The sequence below is a fragment of the Vipera ursinii genome, assembly GCF_947247035.1.
Source record: "Vipera ursinii genome assembly, chromosome: 4".
Classification (NCBI taxonomy): Eukaryota; Metazoa; Chordata; class Lepidosauria; order Squamata; family Viperidae; genus Vipera; species Vipera ursinii.
The window spans coordinates 5,449,491-5,474,937 of record NC_139514.1 but is presented as its reverse complement, the minus strand read 5'-3'; the positions used below and the strand labels follow the sequence as shown (position 1 = coordinate 5,474,937).

At 42.1% G+C, this 25,447-nt stretch overlaps 1 protein-coding gene across 1 annotated transcript in view; it reads left to right on the top strand.

Moving 5' to 3' along the window:
* Positions 1-2,844: 2,844 nt before the first annotated feature.
* Positions 2,845-25,447, top strand: part of TENM4 (teneurin transmembrane protein 4) — a 355,279-nt gene continuing 332,676 nt past the window's right edge. The window contains exon 1 of the mRNA XM_083362529.1: positions 2,845-2,899. The gene's annotated coding sequence lies outside the window, so the exon portion shown is untranslated. The remainder of the gene's footprint in view (positions 2,900-25,447) is intronic.

The window sequence follows — 25,447 nt, the reverse complement described above, 5'->3', positions numbered from 1 at the left end:
CTATCCTATCCTATTCTATTCTATTCTATTCTATTCTATTCTATTCTATTCTATTCTATTCTATTCTATTCTATTCTATTCTATTCTAGCTTTCTGACCTGCAAAGTCAATGGGGAGGCCAGATTCACACTAACGATAGTGTTAGTAACTTAACAACTGCTGCAATTCTCTTAACATCTGTGGCAAGAACGGTTGCAAAATGGAACAAAACTCACTTGACAACTGTTTTGCTTAGCAATGAAAATTAATAAGGTGGGATGTGGGAGCCTGAATTTCTACCTCATGTCACAGCACGAAGTGCAAGACATGGAACAGAAAAGCAGATCCAAAAATGTTCTGTCCGAAATAAAATCCATACCAAGTTTTCAGTTCGACTCAAAGCAACGGCCCTTTTTTGTCCTACTTCGGAAATTAACCAGGATAATTTCTGTTTCATAAAACAGGACCAAGCATCTTTAGAGGATTGGATCCAATAATAATAATAATATAAAAAATTGCCATGCTTGTGCCAGATATGAAGCCCACATGGAGTGGGATTATCTCTCCTCGCCTGTCTTAATTGTCCTTTGAAGTACTAGGTGAGATCCGTCTATTTCCACCTTCCAAAGAGAGGAATAAAAACACAGGAATGTGTGTGTTCCAGGGAAAGACGCTCTTTCAAAAGACAATGAGCTAAAAAGAAAAAAAAATCAAAGTTTTAAATTAGATAAGGAATGATCCAAGCCCAAAAGAAAGCTCACCCCCCAAGTAGGTTTTCACATCCTTCCGTTGAGATAAGAATGATCAAAGCATTTAAACACTGCCGAGAGAAATGTAATGCAAAGAGAGAGAAAGAGACAGAATATGTATATATATATATATATATATATATATATATATATATATATAATTTTTATATATCCAGTTGCCTAGCAGCTGGAATTTCTAACACAGGAGGGATCTAATTGGCTCAGGTCAAAAATAAGATCTGTTTTGAGTTTTTATCCAGTACTGGCAAGACATAGTAATGCGAATTTTCCCTCCTTTATTTTTTTTTTCTTTTTCCTCCTCCTCCTCCTCCTCCTCTTCCTCCTCCTCCTCCTCCTCCTCCTCCTCCTCCTCTTGCTTTACTTTTTATCCTGCAGGATAATTAATTGCAGAAGATGCGGGGTAGCTAAGGGGAATCAAGAAAGGACTGCTTTTATTCAATTTGCATCTCCCAGAATAAAGATCCGGCCAATTTGTTGAGGATTAGAGCATAAGCTTTCAGATCTCCTCCAGATACATTAAAATTCCCCCACCCGCCATTTCATTATTTAAAGTCAAACGTTAATGTTGTTTACACAGCGCGGTAGAGCTGGTGCCTAGAGGAGTTCTAAGGAAGTAGCTGGCAATTTTATTTTATTTTTTAAAAAAATAAAGGAGATGAAATCCTGGTCTGTAAAAACCTTTTAGTTGTTCGTGGCCTGCTTTTAAAACAAGATTCCTCAACTTTAGCAACTTTTAAGATGGGTGGACTTCAACTCCCAGCATTCCCAGACAGCCTGGGTGGACCAACTCCCAGAATGCTGACTGGGGGATTCTGGGACTTTGAAGTCCATTGGTCATCAGTCAAGGAGAAAAGCATAGCAAGGGATGAAGAGATTCCAAGGTCGTGCAAAATTGGTTTTTGATAAGGCTTTAAAACATTTACATTACATTGACACATTATTTGTGACTATTTGAATCTCCCAGTTCCTGTAATTAATATTGCTGGATGCATTCTATTTGGGAAAGTGTTAATTGTAACGATGCAAGTGCAAAAAACTTTTATGTCTCTCATGCTAAAGATTTTACTTTGGGTGTTGAGTCAGAAACCTTACGTTTCCAGCGCTTTTCTTGGCGAAATATTCATGCGTCATAAATATTTCTTGTGCCTTAAAATGATGAGGATGTAATCTTTGCTCGTAGCATCAGTTTCTCCCCCATCTTGTTAGGACACCCTGGTTGTTCTGCCACAATTATATTGCAGCCATGCATTTGCTAATTGCATTGCACCCAGTATGGTGCAAATTACACAGCTGAATATATTTGGAATCAATTATTTGTGGTTTGATTATGGTGGAAGGAAGGAAGGAGGGAGGGAGGGAGGGAAGAAAGGAAGGAAAAAGAGAGGGAGGGAGGGAGGAAGGGAGGGAGGAAGGAAAGAAGGAAGAGAGAAAGAAGAAGGAAGGAGAAAGAGGGAGAAAGAAAGAAAGAAAGAGACAAAAAGGAAGGTAAGAAGGAAGGAAGGGAGAGAAGGAAGGAGAAATTGAGAGAGAAAAGAAAGAAAAAAGAGACAAGGAAAGAAGGAGAAAGAGAGAGGGAGAGAAAGAAGAAGGAAGGAAGGAAGGAAGGAAGGAAGGAAGGAAGGAAGGAAGGAGAAAGAGGGAGAAAGAAAGAAAGAAAGAAAGAAAGAAAGAAAGAAAGAAAGAAAGAAAGAAAGAAAGAAAGAAAGAAAGAAAGAAGGAAGGAAGGAAGGAGAAAGGGATAGAAAGAAAAGAAAGAAAAAGAAAAAAGAGAAAAGGAAGGAGAAAGAGAGAGGGAGAGAAAGGGAAGGAGGAAGGAAGGAAGGAAGGAAGGAAGGAAGGAAGGAAGGAGAAAGGGAGAAAGAAAGAAAGAAAGAGGAAAGGAAGGAGAAAGGGATAGAAAGAAAAGAAAGAAAAAGAAAAAAGAGAAAAAGAAGGAGAAAGAGAGGGAGAGAAAGGGAAGGAGGAAGGAAGGAAGGAAGGAAGGAAGGAAGGAAGGAAGGAAGGAAGGAAGGAAGGAAGGAGTGGTCCCCATTATGGTACTTATTCAGTTATTCTTTCCTCAACAGGTAACGTGGAAGTAGAACATATCCAGGATAGGACTGCCTACTTCAAGCATCATTTGATGGATTATTCTTAGATACTTCCAACAGGTAAGCCTTCTACCCCTCTGGATATTAATGTTCTAGAAGGCTTTTGATACAATTGTTCACACTGCCTCAAAAAAAATCCTTAGCACTACCTGGGATTTTTTTTTTTTGGGGGGGGGAATCTCTCATAATTTCAAACAGTTGCCAAGCAACCAGTCATATGTTGAGGACTATCTATAGTCCTATTAAGATGATCAGGGGCCTGGAGAAAAAAACATACGAAGAACGGCTGCGGGACTTGGGTTCGGCTAGTCTAAAGAAAAGAAGAAATAGGGGAGACATGATAGCAGTGTTCCAGGATCTGAGGGGCTGCCACAAGGCAGTGGGGGCCAGGTTGTTCACCAGAGCACCAGAGGGAAGGACGAGAAACAACAGTTGGAAGCTGATCAAGGAGAGAAGCAACCTGGAATTAAGAAGAAACTTCCTGACAGTGAGAACAATTAACCAGTGGAACAGAAGTTGCCTCCAGAAATCGTGGGTGCTCCATCACTGGAGGCTTTTAAGGAAAGACTGGACAGTCACTTGTCTGAGATGGTATATGTCCTCCTGCTTGAGCATGGGGTTGGACTAGAAGACCTCCAAGGTCCCTTACAGCTCTATTCTATTCTATTCTATTCTATTCTATTCTATTCTATTCTATTCTATTCTATTCTATTCTATTCTATTCTATTCTATTCTATTCTATTCTATTCTATTCTATTCCATTCCATTCCATATATTCTATTCTATTCTATTCTATTCTATTCTATTCTATTCTATTCTATTCTATTCTATTCTATTCTATTCTATTTTTCATCAAGTGAAGATTTCCACTCCAAGCACTGCTGGATTCTTCCCTTGGGAAGAGATGTATATGAGGAACCACCAGCAAAAAAAACGAGGAGCTGCTGGCCACAGGAGCAGCTGAGCTCTGCAGCACTGCATAACAATGATGCTTTACCTCTGTCGACAGTTGTCAGGTGCAGGCCTTAAGACCCTGGTGCGGGCTTCTTTGCCTTCCATGGAGGATCTGGGTCAACATCTGTTCCCTCTCCTCTCTCTCTCTCTCTCTCTCTCTCTCTCTCTCTCTCTCTCTCTCTCTCTCTCTCTCTCTCTCTGATAGCAGGATTAACCTCTTCCCCTTCAGCCTGCAAAGTTCTATCAAGGTTCCCCTTGTGCACGGTCGCAAGGATGCCTTTTTTCAAAAGACAACGGGGCTTTCTTGTTTTTCCCATTGAAGACGTTTCGCTTCTCCTCCAAGAAGCTTCTTCAGTTCTGACTGGATGGTGTGGAACGGAAGGATTTCTATTCCTTGCAGTCACCTGGTCGTTAGTACTCCCTCTGAGAGTCATTGAGGCCATTTTGAGCTTTACCCGGGCCCTCAGGGTCACCTGAACAGTGCAAGTGGGCGTGGTTCCTGGACGTCAACTCCCAGAATTCCCCAGACAGTCTCCTTTCTGCTTCAACAAGGTTTCTGTACGAGTAACTTTCTTTGCTCTGCTCTGAGGTAAACCAGGATGGGCAAACTACGGCCACAGCATCCCATTTGCAGGACCTTTCACTCCCAAGAACAGATGAGTGGAGGTTGAGCAGGTAGTCCTCAATTTACAACCGTTTGTTTAGCGTCCGTTCAAAGTTACAACGGCACCGATAAAAGTGACCTTATGACCGTTTTTCACACTTAATGACCGTTGCAGCCTCCCCGGGGTCACAGGATCAAAATTCAGATGCTTGGCAGCCGTCATATTTACGTCGGTCGCAGCATCCCAGGAGTCGCATGATTCCCCTTTTACGACCTTCCGACTAGCTTACAAACTGCAGTGATTCACTTAACAACTGAGTCAAGAAAGGTGGCAAAATGGGGCAAAACTCACTTAACATCGGTCTGGCTTAACAACAGAAAATTTTGGGCTCCATCCATTGTGGTTGTAAATCGAGGACTGTCTGTATCTGGTTTGTGTGTGTGATATGTGTGTCCATCTCCGTGTGTGTGTGTGTGTGTGTGTATGTGTGTGTGTGTGTGTGCACGTGCGAAGCCGCCTCCATCCTATCAGGTGTCTGACTGCATTATCCCTGCATCTTTTTGCCACCTTCTGGCAAGTCTCTGAATATAAGTGACAATAAATAGATGATATGTTTTTCCCACTTAGCAAAGAATTGATAGATGTGATTGACACTGAGAGAAAGTTCCAGCTATTATAGCTGTTTGGATGGGATGGGATGGGGGGAGAAGAAAGATATAAAGTTGAACGAAATGAAGGCCGTGCACATCTCAAGTCAACTATATCTGTCACCCAATATTAATGAAAAGTGCCCGGTAGTTATTTGAGTAGGCTCTCTGCTACAAAATACTGTTTTTCCACCTGCCTCTCTTTGCAGATAATAACGTGCTTTGGTGCTACAGAACAGTCCCTCCAAAGAGAATCTCTGTATTTTGACAAATGTTAGTGAATTAAATTGGAAAATAACTCAGTATTACTAGCGTGAGGTAGTAAACTGACAATTGTAAGACCCTGGATGTAGTAGCCACATCCACGTTTGAGGCATGGTGAACATCTGGAGTGGCTGCCTCCAACTCGGTGGTTCTTAGCTAGGTTGGATTACAACTTCCATGGTTCCCAGGCAGCCCAGCAGCGCTGAGTGAAACTCATGTGTCTTGTAGTCAAAACATTTTGGAGACTTCAGCCGGGATGAGCTCACACACAGCCTCTGGAGATTAGAAATGGCGTTAATATAAAATCAGATTTGGGGTGCAAACTCCTGAATGGTCACTAGGGGGCAGCAAATAATTCTGGTTTTGACATTTGCTGCCATCTAGTGGCACAATGTGGTAGCTCTACAAATAAATTCAGCCCCTGTGTGTGCCATAGCATACCGAGCCATTGCATATTCAGAATTGGGCTGCATCAGTGGCTGGCTGGAGCATGCCCAGCTCATGAGTGGCAGGCTGGCAGGCACTTGCACACGTGTGTGGTGGGCTGGCCCGCCACTCGCATGGCCCAGTTCCCCTTTCCCCCCCCCCTGCAAAGGTTGGGGACCGCTGTGCCATAGTACAGGTAGTCCTCAACTTACAACAGTTCATTTAGTGACTGTTCAAAGTTACAACAATACAGAAAACTGACTTATTACCATTTTTCACACTTACGACTGTTGCGGCATTCCCCACGGTCACGTGGCCAAAATTGAAAAAGCAGCTTTTTGGGACCTGGAGGACTGAGAATTTCCATTGGCTCTTGGCAAAAAGGGGTAATAAAACCAGGCAATAAAACTTTGGGGGACCTTCCTCAGCCATTCGTCCAAATTGTGGTCGTAAGTCAAGGGCTACCTATCTTGAACTTCTTTCTGCCTGAATTTATATATATAAATTCAGTCTCCCTTTAATTCTTTGTTAGCAAAACCAAAAAATTTACACACACACATATACATATACATATACATATACATATACATATACATATACATATAAATATACATGTATATGTATATGTATATGTATATGTAGGTAAAAAACTGCCTAATATGCAGTCAGCCCAGGTTCGAATCTCAGAAGGGTATGACTGACTGATGAAGACTAAAGAGTCAGAAATGCATCTTAGTCTCCCTTAATTCTTTGTTAGTAATTTAGACAAATATATGAACTGTCAGGTGTGACTACAGCCTGTTCGATAGCCTTTGAGATAAGGCTGAAAACAGGAAATAAAGATTTGCCCCATGTTTGGGGCCTAGCAAGGTAATCTAAATAGTTAACATTTGACTCATATATATATATACATATACATATACATATATGGATGTACTTAGGAATCAAACGGAGAGTCTTCTGCATGTAAAGTTCGTCCGTAGCCTGCAACCCCGCTCCGTTAAGGTTCAATCCTAATTAAACTCACTTTATTAATATATGCAGCTTTTTAAAAAGCTAAATGAACTGGCTTGCTGAGGTCGCATGGGTGGCTAGGCCTGCTTTTTTTTAAAAAAGAAAAGAAAAAAGCACGTGTTGTTTTTTTTTAAATCACTGAACGATGTGAGCTTGAACCGGCAGCTTTGAACTCGCTTCCCCCGAGAGCAAACGGGTGCTTTGCCCTGTCAGGTTTTGCAACTCGACAGCCACAATATCCTGGCAGAGAGTAAATAGCCACAGATTGGATCCTTGGGCACCCGCTGAGTCGCACGGGGAGAAAAGGCGTATGTGTGCCCAGAGAGCACTTCAGACAGCCTGCCTTCCCCTAGTTCAACGCCTGCGATTTGGACCCAGCCCAGCCCCGAAATTTGATTTAATTTGCGCTTTTCTAATTAGACAGTAACGGATGGGAAGTGGGCGGGTGAGGGTAAGTCGGTGATGCTTCCAAGTTTGCAGGGAAGCCAAAAACTACAGGAATGGAAGGAGACGAGGCAATTGTGTTGAATATTCATGCGCCCGCGCTTGCTGGCGCAACGTGGGTGAACGCAGGGAGGTTAGCGCGAGTTGAACCCAGCGTGGCTCCGACTGTTTGCATCTGACAGTCTCCCTTAATTAATTCCCTTCTTTCCCCCACCCCCACCCCCCCATCACGTAATTATTAACGCGCTTCCAATCTTGTTTATTCGGAGCTGCCTCAGGTTTACGCAAAGGTAATCCTGATGGAATATTTGGTGGGGAATGGAGAAAACAGGGCGCTTTCTGCGTGCCGTTAATTTTATATTTTGCATTCTGGGTGACTGGTGCTAAAACGGTGTTTTAAGCTCCCACCCTGTCCTTTGGGAGAAAGGTATTGAAACAAATCAATAGCAAAGAAGGGAAATTATGCATACTGATCAGCCGTTGAGTGCGTCTGATGTTATTCTGCAATTGATGGGCATGGTGGAAAGGCTGTGCCAGTCACTGCGTCCACTAATCAGTAACCCAAGCACTAACCAGGTTGACGCGCCAGAGGCATCTCTTGAGCAGAGAGGATGGGGACCCTGTATAGGCCAGATACTTGGATTGTATTAAGCCAGTGTTGCTCAACCTGCGCAACTTTAAGATGGGTGGACTTCAACTCCCAGAATTCTGGGAGTTGATTTCGATCCATCCTAAAGCTGCCCAGGCTGCAAAACACTGATATTAAGCTATAGTTTGAATCAGCCATAATCTGAACTCTGGCGTATAATACTCTTAGGTTTGTTACATCAGGGTTTACAGAGTTAACTGTGCCCAATCTGATTAGCCGTGAACCGTGTAGTGGTGTCTGGGGGTGGGGGTGGGGGCTGGGGGGTGGGTGGGAGATAAGAGTGCAGAAGGCAGAATAACAGAGTTGGAAGGGACCTTGGAGGTCATCTAGTCCAACCCTCTGCTCAAGCGGAGACCCTACACCATTTTGGGACAAATGGCTGTCCAATCTTTTCTTAAAAACTTCCAGTGTTGGAGCACCCACAACTTCTGGAGGCAAGTTGTTCCACTGATTAATTGTTCTAACTGTCAGGAAGTTTCTCCTTAGTTCCAGGTTGCTTCTCTCTTTGGTTAGTTTCCATCTGTTGCTTCTTCTCCTGCCTTCAGTTGCTTTGGAGAATAGCTTGACTCCCTCTTCTTTGGGGCAGCCCCTGAGATATTGGAAGATTGCTATCGTGTCACCCCTCGCCCTTCTCTTCATTAAACTACACATACCCAATTCCAGCAACCGTTCCTTATATGTTTTAATCTCCAGTCCCCTAATCATCTTTGTTGCTCTTCTCTGTACTCTTTCTAGAGTCTCAACATCTTTTTTTTATAACGTGGTGACCAAAACTGGGTGCAGTATTCCAGATGTGGTCTTACTAAGGTTTTACAAATTGGAACTAATACTTCATTACTTCGTCTTTCCTTCCGTAACATCTTATCTCATTCAGCAACCAACCTTCCACTCGGTAATCACACAAAACCCGTATCGTTCAAGTCTGTTTGCTTTATTCCCCCCCCCCGTCTCTCTCACTCAACAAAGGGACGATAAACATTGTTCCGTTGATATATTTCTCAACTGAGTTGCTGCAAAACACAAATTGGTCCTGTCTGCTCCCTGCCTGGGGTGTAGCTCCACACAACTGTTGCTCATTGTCATTCCTTCAACTCTTTATTTCAGAAATTCTGCCAAATGTATTCCCAGGAACATTTGATTATCTCCTTCCCCGTGGTTTTTGCATTCACTCTTGTTCTTTTCCTCTTTGTGTAACGCAACAATCATGGCATTCTTCCGCTCATCGGGCACACAGGTAGCCTTCGCACACATTAAGCAATCCACTTAGCCATTTCCTAAGCAAACAATGTCCGCATTTTAATATTCCTCCACTTTGCACCATCTGTGCAATTCCTTAAGGTACAGGCAGCGTTTATTATTTGCTTTTCGTCAATTTGTCTTAGGTGTTCACATGGTTTTTTTTTGCTATTCCTCTCTCTATTCTTCTGTCTACCATTCCAACAGATCTCTGAACTCTTTCTTCCAGCCTTCCTTCACTTCGTGTTTATCCCAATCTTTTCAATACTTTAATTTTTAATTCTACAGTACAATGCCAAACTATTTCCCCCCCCCCTCTTATTGAAATCGCTCCATATTGCCTGCATTCTTAAACTTAATTGTGCCTTGCTTTCTCTAACGCAGTCTTGGCAACCATCTTTTTTTTTATGCACATAATACGTTATATAGTTTTTCATTCTTCACACATATTTTTTTCTGGTTTCACTGCTTTTTTTTTTTCGTTTCGTCATCTCGGCAGATATATTTCTTTTTCTCTACATTCACGGTTATTCCATTCCAGAAAAAAACCCCCACCTATTTAAACCCTAAAATTCCCTGTTTAAATGAATAATGGCAACTCTGCTTTTTGCATGCATGCATGCATACATACATTATATACATATATATTTGAGATAGATGTAAAGCGTTCGTTTTATGGATTCAATCTGGGCGAGATCCCTGCAGTAATCCAAAAACTCAATTGGATCCAGAACCAAGGCATTATTTCTGAGCTTCGGTTTCTCATCTATGAAGTTTAAATAATTACATCCTGATCTATGAGACTTATAAAAGGAAAAACGTATAACCATGATTAATCCTCAGCATAGTCTGCTTAATAACAGAAGGGGTTTTTTTTTTCCTCTAGTAAACAGGCCTAAGAGTGTTCAGAGGGGAAAAAATTATCATTTAAATAGAACTTTGCTTATGAAAGAATGTGGATACGTAACGTAATACCGTTACATGTTTTTTTGCCGCTTGTGATGAGTAACAGAATCTATTGCTCTATTAAACAATCTGACAGCAAGTACTGATTAGAACATCTCCCAAAGATGTTAGCTATATGTAAGTCTTGGCTTCCCCCAGTCAGAGTTATATAAGATTATTTTAAAAAATAGTATTTTGTTTGTAATTGTGCAGTTTTCTTTAAAAATGCTTTGGAAGCAGACGTGAGCGCGAGAAAAAAAAAATCTGTTAAAATAGCATTAACTATTAGAGTCACTGCCAGCTGAATATTTATTAATACAAGTAGTCCTGGACTTACAACCATGATTACACCCAAAATGTCTGCTGTTAAGTGAGACATTTGTTAAGCCGCATTTTACAACTTTTCTTGCCACGGTTGCTAAGTGGATCACTACAGCTGATAAGTTAGGAAGTGAATCTGGCTTCCACCATTGACTTTGCTTGTCAGCAGCTTGCAAAAGGGGATCAAATGATCCCGGGACACGGCAACCGTCACAAGGACATGCCAGTTGCCAAGCCTCTGAATTTTGATCTCGTGATCATGGGGATGCTACAAAAGTTGTAACAAAAAATGGTCATAAGTCATTTTTTTTCAGGGCAGTGTAACCTTGAACAGTCACTAAATGACCTGTTTTAAGTCAAGGGGTACCTGGGATTCGAAATAGTGAATTTACCTGAAAGGCAGATCTTCTTGTATTTAAGATACAAGATTTCCTGGAAGATGAGATACAAAGATCTCATCAGTTTTCATTACGGCATCTAAGGTCAATTGTTTAGGAAAAGGTTGGCTTCCTTTCATATGACTATACTGTAAATTTTAACTATAATGACAAAAGCAAAAACAAGAAAACGCCAGAAATTCTGAAGCCACTTTTTGGAATGGATAATTCCCAGGGTATTTCACCTGCCCTACTGTTCTGAGTGATGAAAAATTCAAGAGCTAATAATATCTGCGTTGGCTTTTTTTTTTAATAAGATGCAAATACTCTGATGTTATAATCGCCTAACAATTCCACGCTTCTCCATCTGACACCACGAACTCTTTCAGGCATTGAGACTCTGGGCTTTCCTAACTAAGGTGAGACTAGAACTCACTGTCTCCTAGTGATTGACCCAAAGTCACTCAGCTGGCTTTCATGGCTAAGGCGGGTCTAGAACTCACTGTCTCCTAGTGATTGGCCCAAAGTTGTCCATGTAGGTCTCAGGTCTAAGGCAGGACTAGAACTCACTGTCTCCTAGTGTTTGGCCCAAAGTCGTCCATGTGGCTCTCAGGCTTAAGGCAGGACTAGAACTCACCATCTCCTAGTGATTGGCCCAAAGTCGTCCATGTGGCTCTCAGGCCTAAGGCGGGACTAGAACTCACCGTCTCCTAGTAATTGGCCCGAAATCACTCAGCTGGCTTTCATGGCTAAGGAGGGACTAGAACTCACCGTCTCCTAGTGATTGGCCCAAAGTCATCCATGTGGCTCTCAGGCCTAAGGTGGGACTAGAACTCACCATCTCCTAGTGATTGCCCCAAAGTCGTCCATGTGGCTGTCAGGCCTAAGGCAGGACTAGAACTCAAGTGTCTCCTGGTTTCTAGGACAGCACCTTAACTGCTACACCAAAGTGGCGCTCTCAGATTCTCTAGAATCTAGATTCTCCCAAAATCCAGTCCCTCTGCTCTAGTGTTACAAATTTCGGAGCTCTGATTTCGCGAAAGTTTCAAGCTCTTCCTACGCCCTTGGATAATAAGCTCTTCAATCCCGCATCAAAGCAAAAGGCGCTGGTGATGTCACAGCCTAGCTGTGATCTGTTCCTTTGCCAGAACTAGCAAATTAGCAAGACTATCTAGAGGACTGAACTTTGGGGCGCCCTTGGGAAAAGCACACCCCCCCACACACACACACACACCATCTCCCAAACCAAAAGAATCCACTGGGGCTCTTCCAAGTCTTCTCCAAGCAAATTGCTCAAGAGATAGAACATCATCCATCATTATCAGAAAGAGACGACAGAAGTTGTTGCCGGAATCCATTTGGAAGCCATTAGCTCAGTGTAAGCCTCTGCCTTTAAGCCACAAATTGCTTTTTCTTTGTTTTTAGTACTCTTGTCACTTATCTGTCCCTGCTTTCTTTCCCTTAAAAAGCCAAAGTTTAAAAGATCATTACTTTGGAGAAGAAAAGAGTATGGCTTCTCTGATCAACAAAGACATCCTTTCAGCCGTAATCTGTGAAACAAGAAGAATAGATTGGGAGGTGGGGGGGGGGGGGAAGGGTCTTTTAATTAAATCCCGCTTTGTTTTATATTTATATATATATATATATAAATGGATGGATTAGTTGCTTTTTTCATTTCCACGGCTGCCTACGTTGGTTTCTGAGCCTAATGCCAATTATGAGGCAAATAAAGGATATGCAAAATGGAAGAGGACAGGCTGAAGCAGGAATCGGCCTTTTTGTGTCTTAACACAATACGGCTTTTGGTTCAGGAGTGGGGGGGTTGTCTCTCTACGGAGCTGCGGTGGGGGTGGAGGGACTAAAATGGAGTAAATAGAAGATAATTGTGGAGTTGTCTCCAACTCACGACAGCCTCCACACTCAAAAGAACCTTTGTGGAATTTCCACGGTTGTTATCTGACATCAGTTGCTAGAAAGGTAACACAATCGGGGTTGCGTTACTTCGGGGGCAAGGGGAAGGGGCGAACCATCCATTTGTAAGTGCCAATCAGAATAGGATAAATGGGATGGGGAAGAAAGTCACAGCTCAAAAATGAGCCAGATGTTTCAGATCTGACATCTCTCAACCTCAAGAGAGCGGGCCTAGGCTGAATGCTTTATGAAATGTTCCTAGGGTCAGGTTACATGCTGCATTCGGGAAGGAAAAATTACATTATATATATATATATATATATATATATATATATATATATATATATATATATATGTGGATCCTTGGTTTTTCGGGTTTTTCCCCGCGTAGAATTAAAGGTGTAGGCGCAACGTTTCGATGGAATCCCATCCATCATCATCAGGCTTCTGTTTCCTTCTTCTGGGAGAAGCATGTGGCTGTTTGTTCCTATATATGTGTGTGTGTGTGTGTGTGTGTGTGTGTGTGTGTGTGTGTGTGTGAGTGTGTAAATTATTCAAATTGCTAATAAAGAAATTGGGAGGCTGATATGATCATTTCGAACTTCTTATGTTCTCATCAGTCAATCATACCCTTTATCTGAGATTCAAACCTGGGCTGATTATATACTAGCTTATCTGAGATTCAAACCTGGGCTGATTATATACTAGCAAGGTGCATTCAAAAGCCTTGACAAATACGTGTGTGTGTGTGTATATATATATATATATATATATATATATATATATATATATATCAGTAAGCCATACCCATACCCTTCTGAGATTCGAAATACTTAACAAACATATATATATATATATATATATATATATATATATATATATATATATATATATATATATATGTTTGTTAAGTATTTCGAATCTCAGAAGGGTATGGCTGACTGATGAGAACAAATAAGTTTGAAATGCATATCAGTCTCCCTTTAATTCTTTGTTAGCAATCCAAAAAAAAAAGAATTTACATACACACACACATATATATGTGTGTGTGTGTGTGTGTTAAATATTTGTCAAGTCATTTGAATATGCCTTGCTAATTAACACTTTCTTTCCTGTTTTGGCCTAACTCTAGGCTATCCACAGGATATAGTCACAACTTTTTTTTTTTTATTGAAAAGTTTTAAAATACAATTTTCCTTTAAAAATCCCCCCTTCCCCCTCCCTCCTCCCCCCCTACCTCCCCCCCTCCCCCCCTCCCCCCCCGACTTCCCAGAGCTAAATACAAGGTATATATATAAAAAGCAATCATAAACAATCATATACTAACAAACTATAAACTCTAAAATCCATCACTCTCTAGCTTATATAGGATAAACAAGCCTTAGTAATATTGAATATGTATAAAAAGAAACTAAAATAAGAAAAGAAAAAAAAACGAAAGAAGACTTATTCAAATGCTACATAAAACTTCTTAACCCTATACTTGTTCTGGATAAACTCAATCCATTTTCTCCATTCCATAATATAGCGTTCTTGCGAATGGTCTTTCAGATAGGCCGAAATCTTCGCCATCTCTGCCAGGTCGGAAACCTTTAAAGTCCACTCTTCTATAGTCGGCAGTTCTTCTTTCTTCCAATATTGGCCTATCAAAAGTCTTGCTGCCGTAATTAAGTTCAACATCAATTTGGTGTCCACAACTGTAGCGTCTGCAATTATTCCCAACAAAAAAAATTGCGGACAAAACTTTATCCTCTGTTTAAAAATCTTCTGCATATTCCACCAAACTTTTATCCAAAAGGCCTTAACCTTCTTACATGTCCACCATATGTGAAAATATGTTGCATCTTCATCACCGCACCTCCAACATTTAGGCTGATAATTCGGATACATACTTGCAAGCTTTTTAGGATCTAAATGCCATCTATAAAACATTTTATAAAAGTTCTCTCTTAGATTTTGAGCTTGAGTAAATTTTACGTTCCTCACCCAAATCTTTTCCCACGTGTCCATTGTGATAACTTCCCGGATGTTTTGGGCCCATTTTATCATACAATCCTTAACAAGCTCTGTTTCTGAGTCAATCTCTATCAATGCAAGATATATCCGTTTGATATGTGCAGGTCCCTGATTTCTAATTTGCTTTATCAAATTTTCATCAGTGATTGTAAATCCATTTTTCTGGTCTTCTTTCCACCTGGCCCGTAACTGAATATATTGAAACCAATTTTGAACAACCTTCTCTTCTCGCAAGAGGCTATATGATTTCAGACACCAAACATTTCTTTCCAAGCTAAGGATCTCCTTGTACGTAGTCACATCGTGTTTGAAGCCAGCATGTATATTTTCTATTGCGTGTTTTGGAATTGCCCACAATGGTATCTTGCAACTTAACTTATGTCTATACTTCTTCCAAACTCTCAGCAATGCCTGTCTTAAAATATGCACCCTAAACACGTTGTCTACCTTCTTATCATACAACAAATATGCATGCCAGCCAAACAACAAATCATGGCCCTCAAGATTTAATAACCTCCCTTGCGTCAAATTAATCCAATCACTTATTCCTACTAATGCAGCAGCTTCATAATATAATTTAAAATTAGGCAATTTAAGGCCACCTCTCTCACGAGTATCCTGCATAATCTTAAGTTTAACTCGTGGCTTTTTCCCTGCCCACACAAATTTATTGATACCTCGCTGCCATTCCTCCAGATTAGAATCTTTCTTAAGAATCGGTATCATTTGAAATAAAAATAAAAATTTAGGCAGGACATTCATTTTTACTGCTGCAATCCGTCCCAACAAAGACAATTGCAACTTTTCCCAACTCTCCAGTTCTTTTGAATTTTCCCCCATAGTTTTTCATAATTATTTTTATATAGCTTTGTATTAGAGGGCGACAAAATCACCCCCAAATATTTAACCCTTTTAACAATCTCAAATCCAGTTAATCCTTCTAAGAGAGCCTTTTGCGAAACTGTCATATTTCTAGCCAAAATTTTGGTTTTCTGTGTATTAACTTTAAATCCAGAAACCTTCCCATATTGAGTTATTATCTCCATCAGGTCCACAACAGAGTTCTCTGGCTGGGTCACTGTAACAACCAGATCATCTGCGAATGCTCTCAATCTATAGTCCTGATCTCCAATTTGTATCCCCTTAATTTTTCCCGAATTCCGAATTTTAACCAATAATATCTCTAATGTTAACACAAATAACAAAGGCGATAACGGACACCCTTGTCACAACTTATGACAGCTCATTATTTGTGTAAATTATTCAAATTATTCAAATTGCTACTTAGCTGATATGCTAATAAATGCATATCAGTCTCCCTAAAATATGCATTTCAAACTTATTTGTTCTCATCAGTCAGCCATACCCTTCTGAGATTCGAATCTGAGCTGATTGCACATTAGGCAGTTGTTTTAACCTGTAGGCCACAGGCTCTTTCTCGCTTTGTTAGCTGAGAAAAAAAAAATTACACAAATTTCGAAATGTCGCCAAAACACTCAATCTTACACAGGAAAAGACCCAAATACGCCAAGACCTACATATATATATGATGGTTAGCCTTCACCTCTGCAAATATATTTAAGTCCCCAGAGGGACTTATGGGAGAAGCATACATGATTTAAAGCAGCAAAGAAAGTCAGTTTGGTCTAATGCAGGGGTCTTCAAACTTGTCCCTTTTATGACTTGTGGACTTCAACTCCCAGAATTCCTCAGCCAGGCACACTAGCTGTGAAATTCAGGGAGTTGAAGTCCACAAGTCATAAAAGGGACAAGTTTGAAGACCCCTGGTTAAGGTGCTAGCCTAGAAACCAGGAGACAGTAAGTTCTCGTCCCGACTTAGGCGTGAAAGCCAGCTGGGTGACTTTGGCCCAATCACAAGGAGAGTGTAATTTCTAGTCCTGCCTTAGGCATGAAAGCCAGCTGGGTGACTTTAGCTTAGGCTAATCACCAGGAGACTGTGAGTTCTAGTTCGGCCTTTGGCTGAAAGCCTACTGATGACTGGGTCAATCATCAGGTAGCTGTGAGTTCTAGTCTTGCCTTAGGCATGAGAGCCAGCTGGATGACTTTGGGTCAATCACCAGGAGACTGTGAGTTCTAGTCCCACCTTTGGCCTAAAAGCCGACTGATGACTTTGGGCCAATCACTGGACAGCTAAAGTCCAATGACTTTAATAATCTTCGCTGACTCAAGTCTTGCCTGAGCAGGGTGTAGGATTCCTGCCTGTAGAGGGGGTTGGACTAGAAGACCTCCAAGGTCCCTTCCAACTCGTTGTTGTTGTTGTTGTTGTTCAAAAATCTTCTCCTACTCAACAATTCTGGTGGTCCATAATATTTACCAAATATTTGCAATTCCAACAAAATGCAACTTGTAAGATTATTATAGCTTGAACAAAAATGGGAAATGTATGCTTTCCATATCCGGGTTAGTATTTAAAACAGGGGCGTCAAAATTCCGGCCCGCAGGCCGGATGCATCATAGCAAAACCGTGTGCCCACCTCATTGCCCGTCACGATACGTTGCGACCTGTCACGTGATGTTGCGAGTTTGACACACACACACACACACACACACACACACACACACGTGATTTAAAAGAAAAAAAACTTAGCAGATGAAATGTGTTCCTGTCGAAAGATTCTTTTGAAACTTTTATTGGCTTTTTGCTTGTCAGTTTTCTTAGGGGCCGTACAGGATGGGACCTTCAGTCCTTGAATCTATGAACAAGTTCCTGAATAGAGAACTTTTGATGTTGCTGATAATACCCAAACAATTATGAGCGATTTGCATTGAGCTCTGCTATTTATACGACTGACACAACCTTGACTACAAAGTCCTGTTTTCAATTAAAGTATGCTCGGTGGAATTCTGGCCTGACATTCCCTGAACTTTGCTTTTTTTTTTTTTTTTAGAATTCAGCCTTTTTCAAATAGATCTGCAGATGGTGGTGACTGTATAAATCAGATAATTTTTGTATGTGCATATGTCACTGCAGGCCCCGAAGAAACACTCCGCTACATTTGATAAACCCCAATCCCCAGCTCACCTTGGTTTAAAATAATAAGCATCATTCTAGACTTTGCAGAAGTCAACATAAATGAGGCTAAATGGCTCCCTGTTTTTCCCCATTTATTCTGGGAAAGATTAGCCAAGCCTGACTTTTACTGTTTGTAGCTAATGAATTAAATCACTCCAGAAATTGATGTTTTTCCCTATTTAGAACAGCCAACCCCTGCTTTATGTTAAGTCTTTGTGAGAGGCAATTTCTCTGAGGGAAAGTGATTGCTACTTCATTTAAAATCAAGCCAGAAATCCAGGATCAAGTACAGCTGTGATTATTAGCTATCAAGGTGGGGTTTCTCCTCCTCCCCCCCCCACAACTTTATAATAAACATTTAATTTTTCTCCCTTGAAAATGCCCTGTAAAGAAACCCCATCATTATTTGTGTTGATAGTATAAAGACAAACCTAAAATTAGGGAGGTGCTTTATGCAGCCATGTAAAATAATTTAGTCCGGGGAGGAACAGATTGAAGTATATTTTTTTAATAAGGTTTAATTCAGTGTTATTATCCAGAGATGTCTCAGAGGGGGTCAGGAAAGTCAAGATGGCAACTGGGTGAGCAGGTATGCTAGAGTTTTTGATCGCTAATGGCTCTGATTTAGTTTCAGAGCTAAATGGAAAGCTGTGCTTTGAAATACAAAATAGCTTTGAACTACAGGAAATCCTTGGCCAAAATTTGGACCAGAATTTCCACTGCTAACCAAGGCAGTTGCTAAGTGCCCAATTTCCCTGCCAGGGTTTTAAGTCAATCATTGCAGCTCTTAAGTGAAACACCTAATTGTTAAGCGAATCCAGTTGCATTTGTTAAATGAGTTTTGCGATATTTCTTGTCCCAATTGTTAACGGAATCGCTGCAGTTGTTAAGTCAGTAGCACGGTTGTTAAGTGAATCTGGCTTCCCCCACTGACTTTGCTTGTCGGAAGATCACAAAAGGTGATCACATGATCCCGGGACACTGCGACCGTCGTAAATATGACCCAGTTGCCCAGCATCCGAATTTTGATCATGTGACCGTGGGGATGCTACACCGTAAGTGTGAAAAATAGTCATGTCATTTTTGTTTGTTTGTTTCAGTAACCTTGTAACTTCAAAGGTCACTAAATGAAAGGTTGCAATTCGAGGGCTACCTGGAATGATTTATAGTATTTTTGGAGCAGTGTTTCTCAACCTCAGCCATTTTAAGATGTGCGAACTTCAACTCCCAGAATTCCCCAGCAAGCCTGAATTCTGGGAGTTGAAGTCCACACGTCTTAAAATTGGAAAACTTTCTTTTCCTAACTACCCTGTTTCCTTGAAAGTAAGGCCTACCCTGAAAATAAGCCCTAGCTTGATTTTTGAGGGTCGGCCTAATATAAGCCCTATCCCAAAAATAAGCCCTAGTTTTGGGGTGAGGCACACGCTTAAAAATCAAGCTAGGGTGGGGGCAGCCCCACATGCCCCCAGCCACTCAGCTTGCAGTTAGGCCTCTCCTCGCTAGCCCCCTTCTTTAAGGCCTCTTCTGCAGCCAGGCCTGCATTTCTCAGTCAGGCCTGCATTTCTAGAAAGGCCACCGCAGCCGAGAACAGAGCATAGCGGAAAGGCCTGACTGTAAAATGCAGGCCAGAATGCAGCTGCTCCTTCGGCTGCAGAAGAAGTGGACCGGCTGGGCGGGGCTGTCGGTGCAGGAAGTGAATAAAAAAGACACCCCCTCTGAAAATAAGAACTGGTGCCCCTTTTTGAGGGCAAACAAAAAAATAAGACCCAGTCTTATTTTCAAGGAAACACAGGGTATCACTGGATCGAAGTATCAATCATATAGACCAGACATGTCAAACTCGCAACGTCACATGACGTCGCGCAACATATCGGGACGGTTTTGCCATTGGCGGCAATGGGGTGGGCGTGGCTTCCGGATGATGCGTCCGGCTCGCGGGCCGGCAGTTTGACACCCCTGATAATAGACAGACTTTATACTGGACTATTTAATAATGACTGGCTGATAACAATTAAGAAACTCCGAACTTTAGCTACAAACCTTCCAGAAATACAAATGTGGAGATTACAGAACTGTTGAACGTTTTATCTTCCAGGTTTAACTTTCCAGTTCTTGTTTCAATGTGGTTGCTATCCTCTGAAATGTGTTGCGATAATTTAAAAACTTTCAAGCTTTTGTACCAAGTTCTTTTTCTTGGGAGGATCAGTAAACTGGTGAAGTGTGTTTTTTCCCCTCACCTTAAAATTTACTCTGACCCATTTCTTGACCAGGTTAACTCGTAGGGGGAAAAAAGCTTGCAGGGGGAAAAAAAATCCATATAAGGTTCTATATACATGCTTTTTCCCAATGTACCACTTGGCTGTGGAAGTTGTGAGTGCTCCATCACTGGAGGCTTTTAAGAAAAGACCAGATAGCCACTTGTCTGAAATGGTATAGGATCTCCTGCTTCAGTAGGGGGGGGTTGGACTAGAAGACCTCCAAGGTCCCTTCCAACTCTGTTATTTTAAGTTAGAAAAATTCTGTCTGAGAGAGCAGGAGATTTTCTATTATGTGCCTTTTCGGTAGCAAAGACACCAATGGTGCCACTGGATTTTGGCTGAACTGATTTTTTTTTATTTTTATGCCAAGGGCCCAAAACGCACCTTTGTGAGGAGAAAAGAAAGGATATCATATACACAGGCTCATCAATATGATGAGAAGCAGAAGGCAGGACAAGAAGCAACGGATGGAAACTAACCAAGGAGAAAAGCAACCCAGAACTGAGGAGAAATTTCCTGACAGGAAAGGTTTTTAACAAGATATTGGATAGCCATTTGTCTGAAATGGTGTAAGAGGTCTCCTGCCTGAGCAGGGGGTTGGACTAGAAGACCTCCAAGGTCCCTTCCAACTCTTGTCATTACGTATATACTATCTGCAGGCATGTTTTGCATTAGTTCCTCTAAGGCAGGGGTAGGCAACCTTGGCTCTTTTATGACTCATGGACTTCAACTCCCAGAATTCCTGAGTCAGCATAGCTCAGCTTGGAAACCTCTGTCTTTCCCCTCAGCATAGCTGACTCAGGAATTCTGGGAGTTGAAGTCCATGAGTCATAAAAGAGCCAAGGTTGCCTACCTCTGCTGTAAGGGAGTATTATAACAATTGATGCCTCTTGTAATCACTGATGGAATAATACTTTGCAGGTCATTTACTCCCTGGATCATCCAGCTTTTCCATGTTTTCAAAAGCAGAGAAGGACTAGGCTAGGGCACATGATAACAGTCCTCCAATATTTGAGTGGCTGCCACAAAGAAGAGGTGTGTGTGTGTGTCAAGCTATTCTCCAAAGCACCAGAAGGCAGGACAAGAAGCAACGGATGGAAACTTATTAAGGAGAGAAGCAATCTAGAACTAAGGAGAAATTTCCTGAGATGAGAAAAATTAATTAGTGGAATGGCTTCAGAGGTTGTGTACTGCATCAGTGGAGGCTTTCAAGAAGAGATTGGACAACCCTTTGGCTGAAATGATATAGGATATCCTGCTTGAGCAAGGGGTTGGACTAGAAGACCTCCAAGGTCCCTTTTATTTTCTTCTTTTATGTTCTACCTATCCTGCAATATACTCTTTTTCTAGTCTTTGTCTTTTCTGCAAATAATTTTTCTCCCGTGTATTTTTTTTCTTTTCTTCAGTCCAGATTTCTTTATTCACCTTGTGCCCTCTTTGGCATTAACTAGTGTTCCATTTCAACTTACAGGAAAGTTTAAATTTTGGCACAGGTGCACATTCCAGTTCTTACGTAGGTTCAAGAAACTGCAGATGTGTAAATTCTGGTGGAAATACGCAGGGAATTCATATCTGGACCATCTCTTTTTTTTTAAAAAGGCCCATTTTGATGAGACTTGAAAAGGAAAGAGTTAGAGATGTAAATTATCCTCCCTGTAAATGATCTTTTTAAGAGTCAGAAGAAGGTCTGGGCTTCCTTACCAGCTGAGCAAGTGTTTTTTCCTGATATTGAGAACAAATGGCTTCTCCAGGCCTTGATTCTTTCCTGAAAGGACAGACCTGAGAAAGCCCCTTAATAAGTAACATTTATTATCACCTTATCAGTTGGCCGGGCACCATGAGGACTTGTCAAAATCCTCTTGTGTCTCCTTTATCAGACCTACTAATGTCAAAGTCCATTTTCCCCTCTGCAAACTCACCTATCAGCGGTCCTCTTTCTTGTTGGGCTTAGCAAATAGAGGTCCCTTGAAGGGGGGGGGGGAAGAAAGAAAGCAAAAGCAAATCTCACTTCCCTTGACCTGATAAAATATCCTAAGCATACATTCTGATCTAAGATTTTAAGCCAGGAGGAAGAAACACTCCCCTTTGTTTCAAGGACTGAGATGAAGCTGCTGCAAATAATTGCGGAAGGAAGGAAGGAAGGAAGGAAGGAAGGAAGGAAGGAAGGAAGGAAGGAAGGAAGGAAGGAGACAGAGAGAGAAAGAAGGGGAAATAGGGAGGAAGGAAGAAAAGGAAGGGAGGGAGGGAGGAGGGAAGGAAGGAAGGAAAGAAAGGAGACAGAGAAGGGAGAAATAGTGAGGGAGGGAGGGAGGAAAGAAGGAAGGAAGGAGAGAGAAAGAAGGGGAAATAGAGAGGAAGGAAGGAAGGGGGGAAGGAAGGGAGAAATAGGGAGGGAGGGAGGGGGGAAGGAAGGAAGGAAGTAGAGAAGAAAGGAGAGAGAGAAGGGAAAAGAGGGAGGAAGGGAGAGAGAAGGGAGAAATAGGGAGGGAAAGAAGGAAGGAAGGAGAGAGAGAGAAGGGGGAAATTGTGATAGAGGAAGGAAGGAAGGATATTCAGTAAATCACATATCTCTAAACAAAATTATATTCCTTTCAGATACATTCCTATCCTAGCCTCTGCCATTTTTAAGACCGGTTTCCAACCTTGGGAATCTCCTTTCAGGTTTTCTTACAGAAACCTGAACGGAACTAAATGGCTGCCAGATGCGCAGAAAAATGTGTGAGCAGCTTTTCCATCCCTAGCACATTCCTTCACCCGCTCCGCTTCCTGTATCCTGTATCCAGGGGCTTAAGCTTTCTACTTTCTCACCCTTAACAGTTCTGGAATGGTGGACGTTCAGAAGAAGAAGAAGAAGAAGAAGAAGAAAAACCAGTTACACACACAGCTTGCAAAAACAAACAACGGGAACAAAAAAACGCTTCTCTTGATAGTTCCGTATCATGTTCATGAGAGAGAGGAAGAGAGAAAGAAAAAGAGGGAGAGAAAGAAAGAAAGAAAGAGAGAGAAAGAAATAGAGAGAGAAAGAGGGAGGGAAAGAAGAAGAAAGAAAGAAAGAAAGAAAGAAAGAAAGAAAGAAAGAAAGAAAGAAAGAAAGAAAGAAAGAAAGAAAGAGAAAGAAAGAGAGAGGGAGGAAGAGAGAGAGAGAGAGAGATGTTAGTTTTAATTGTTCAGTTGTGTCCAACTCTTCGTGACTTTTTTGACAAACGCTGTCCATGCTACCCTGTCAAACACAGCATCTTTTAGTTGTTGAATGTTCATCTTTGTATCAGAATAACAGAGTTGGAAGGGACCTTGGAGGTCCTCTAGTCCAACCCCCTCGCTCAGGCAGGAAACCCTCCACCATTTCAGACAAATGGCTGTCCAGTCTCTTCTTAAAAACTTCCAGTGTTGGAGCATTTACCACTTCTGGAGGCAGGTGGTTCCACGGATTAATTGTTTGAACAGATTTGACCTTATGAAGCCAGCGCGTGCTTTCGCTTCCTTGTTCGTCTTGTGCCACTAACTATTCCTAGCATCGTTGCTTTCTCCAATGAATTCGCACGCACGACACGACCAAAGTACATCAGGTGTAGTCTTGTGATTTCGGGGCTTGTAGTTATGTGTCTGGTTTTATACGATTCAGCACCTATGCAGCTGTCCATAGTGTGCGCAATTTACATCCAGCAAAAAAGAGAGAGAAAGAGAGAGAAAGAGAAAGAGAGAGAGAAAGAGAGAGAGAGAGAGAGAGAGAGAGAGAGAGATCATCTTCGGGATTTAATGCTGTCATTTTCCGGCAGACCTTGACTCCTTGAACCCATGCAAGATCTAGGAAAGATTGATGGAACTGGGTTTGTCTAGTTTGTCGATCAGAAGGTCGGCAGTTTGGCGGGTCGAATCCCGAGTGCCGCGTAGCAGAGTGAGCGCCTGTTACTCGTCCCAGCTTCTGCCAACCTAGCAGTTCGAAAGCACGTAAAAATGCAAGTAGAAAAATAGGGACCACTACGGTGGGAAGGTAACAGCGTTCCGTGCGCCTTTGGCGTCTAGTCATGCCGGCCACACGACCACGGAGACGTCCTCGGACAAGCGCTGGCTCTTCGGCTTTGAAACGGAGATGAGCACCGGCCCCTAGAGTCGGAAACGACTAGCATGCATGTGTGGGGGAACCTTTACCTTTACCTTAATATCTGAGGGGTTGCCATAAAGAAGAGGGGGTTCAATCTATTCTCCAAAGCCCCTGAAGGCAGGACAAGAAGCAACAGATGGAAAACTAATCAAGGAGAGAAGCAACCTAGAACTAAGCAGAAACTTCCTGACAGTGAGGACAATTAACCGGTGGAACTGCCTGCCTCCAGAAGTTGCGAATGTTCCAACACTGGATTTTTTTTTAAAAGAAAAGATTGGACAACCATTGTCTGAAATGGTACAGGCTTTCCTGCCCTGAGCCAGGAGTTGGACTAGAAAACCTCCAAGGTCCCTTCCATCTCCTTTACAGGAAGTCCTCAACTTACAACGACAATGGGAAAAAAGTGCCTGAGGACCCCTTTTCACACTTTCGCAGCATCCCCACGGTCAACCTTCAGAATGCTTGGCAACTGACTCGTACTTATGACCGTTGCTGATCCCCAGTCTTGAGTCTCGGGTTTCTCCCAGCACCAACACAAATGGGTGGAAACCTTGAGTTCTTCTCAAGCCCGAAAGAGACGGAGGGTTCGTACCTGTGAATTGTTCACTGGTCTTCTCAAGGACCACCAGGAAACCAGGTTTCCGCAGGGCAGGAGAGGATTGGGCTGGGCCTCCCCCCACTTGAGTCCTCATTTTCCTCAGTTTGTGTGTGTGTGTGTGTGTGTGTGTGTGTGTGCAAAGAGCTTAATTGTATTGGCAAACACACACTAATTGCTAAGGCTCCCCAACCTAAGCTAATTAGTTAGACAAGAGGTTAGCAGTCAAGCAGGAGATGGACGAGGTTTTGCTCAGCTTTTAAGTCTGATTGATGGGCAGCCTGGAAGGGGGTTCCCTGCCGCTGCCCCCCCAAAAAAGAAATTGCTCATCATAGACTTTCCAGTCTTCCTCACCTCAGACTTAGAGCAGGGCGAGAATTCCACCTTCATGGAGAAGAAAAAGCAGCAGGTTTATTTTTTTTTTCCCCCCACGGGGTGGTGGGGGGGGTCAGAACCGGACCCACCGGCAAGGCGCCAACGAGAGAGATTGCTGTTGAGTTATCATGAAGTCAGCAGGGTCTTCATTTAACCCTTTCTTTTTTATTTGGAGGGGTTCAGAAAGCAGACTCAAACAAACAAAGAAAGAAAAAAAGTCAGGAGCAAGTGATCCAGTTACCTTTTTATTATATTTTACCTCTTCTGCTAAGTTTGTCATCAATCCCTCACTCCTTCCTGTCATTTCTTTCCTTCCTTCCTTCCTTTCCTCCCTCCCTGCCTCCCATTTCCTTCTCCTCCCTCCCATTTCCTCCCTTCCTCTTTCTCTCCTCCCTCCCCCTCTTTCCTTCCTTCTCCTTCCTTCCCTCCCTCCCT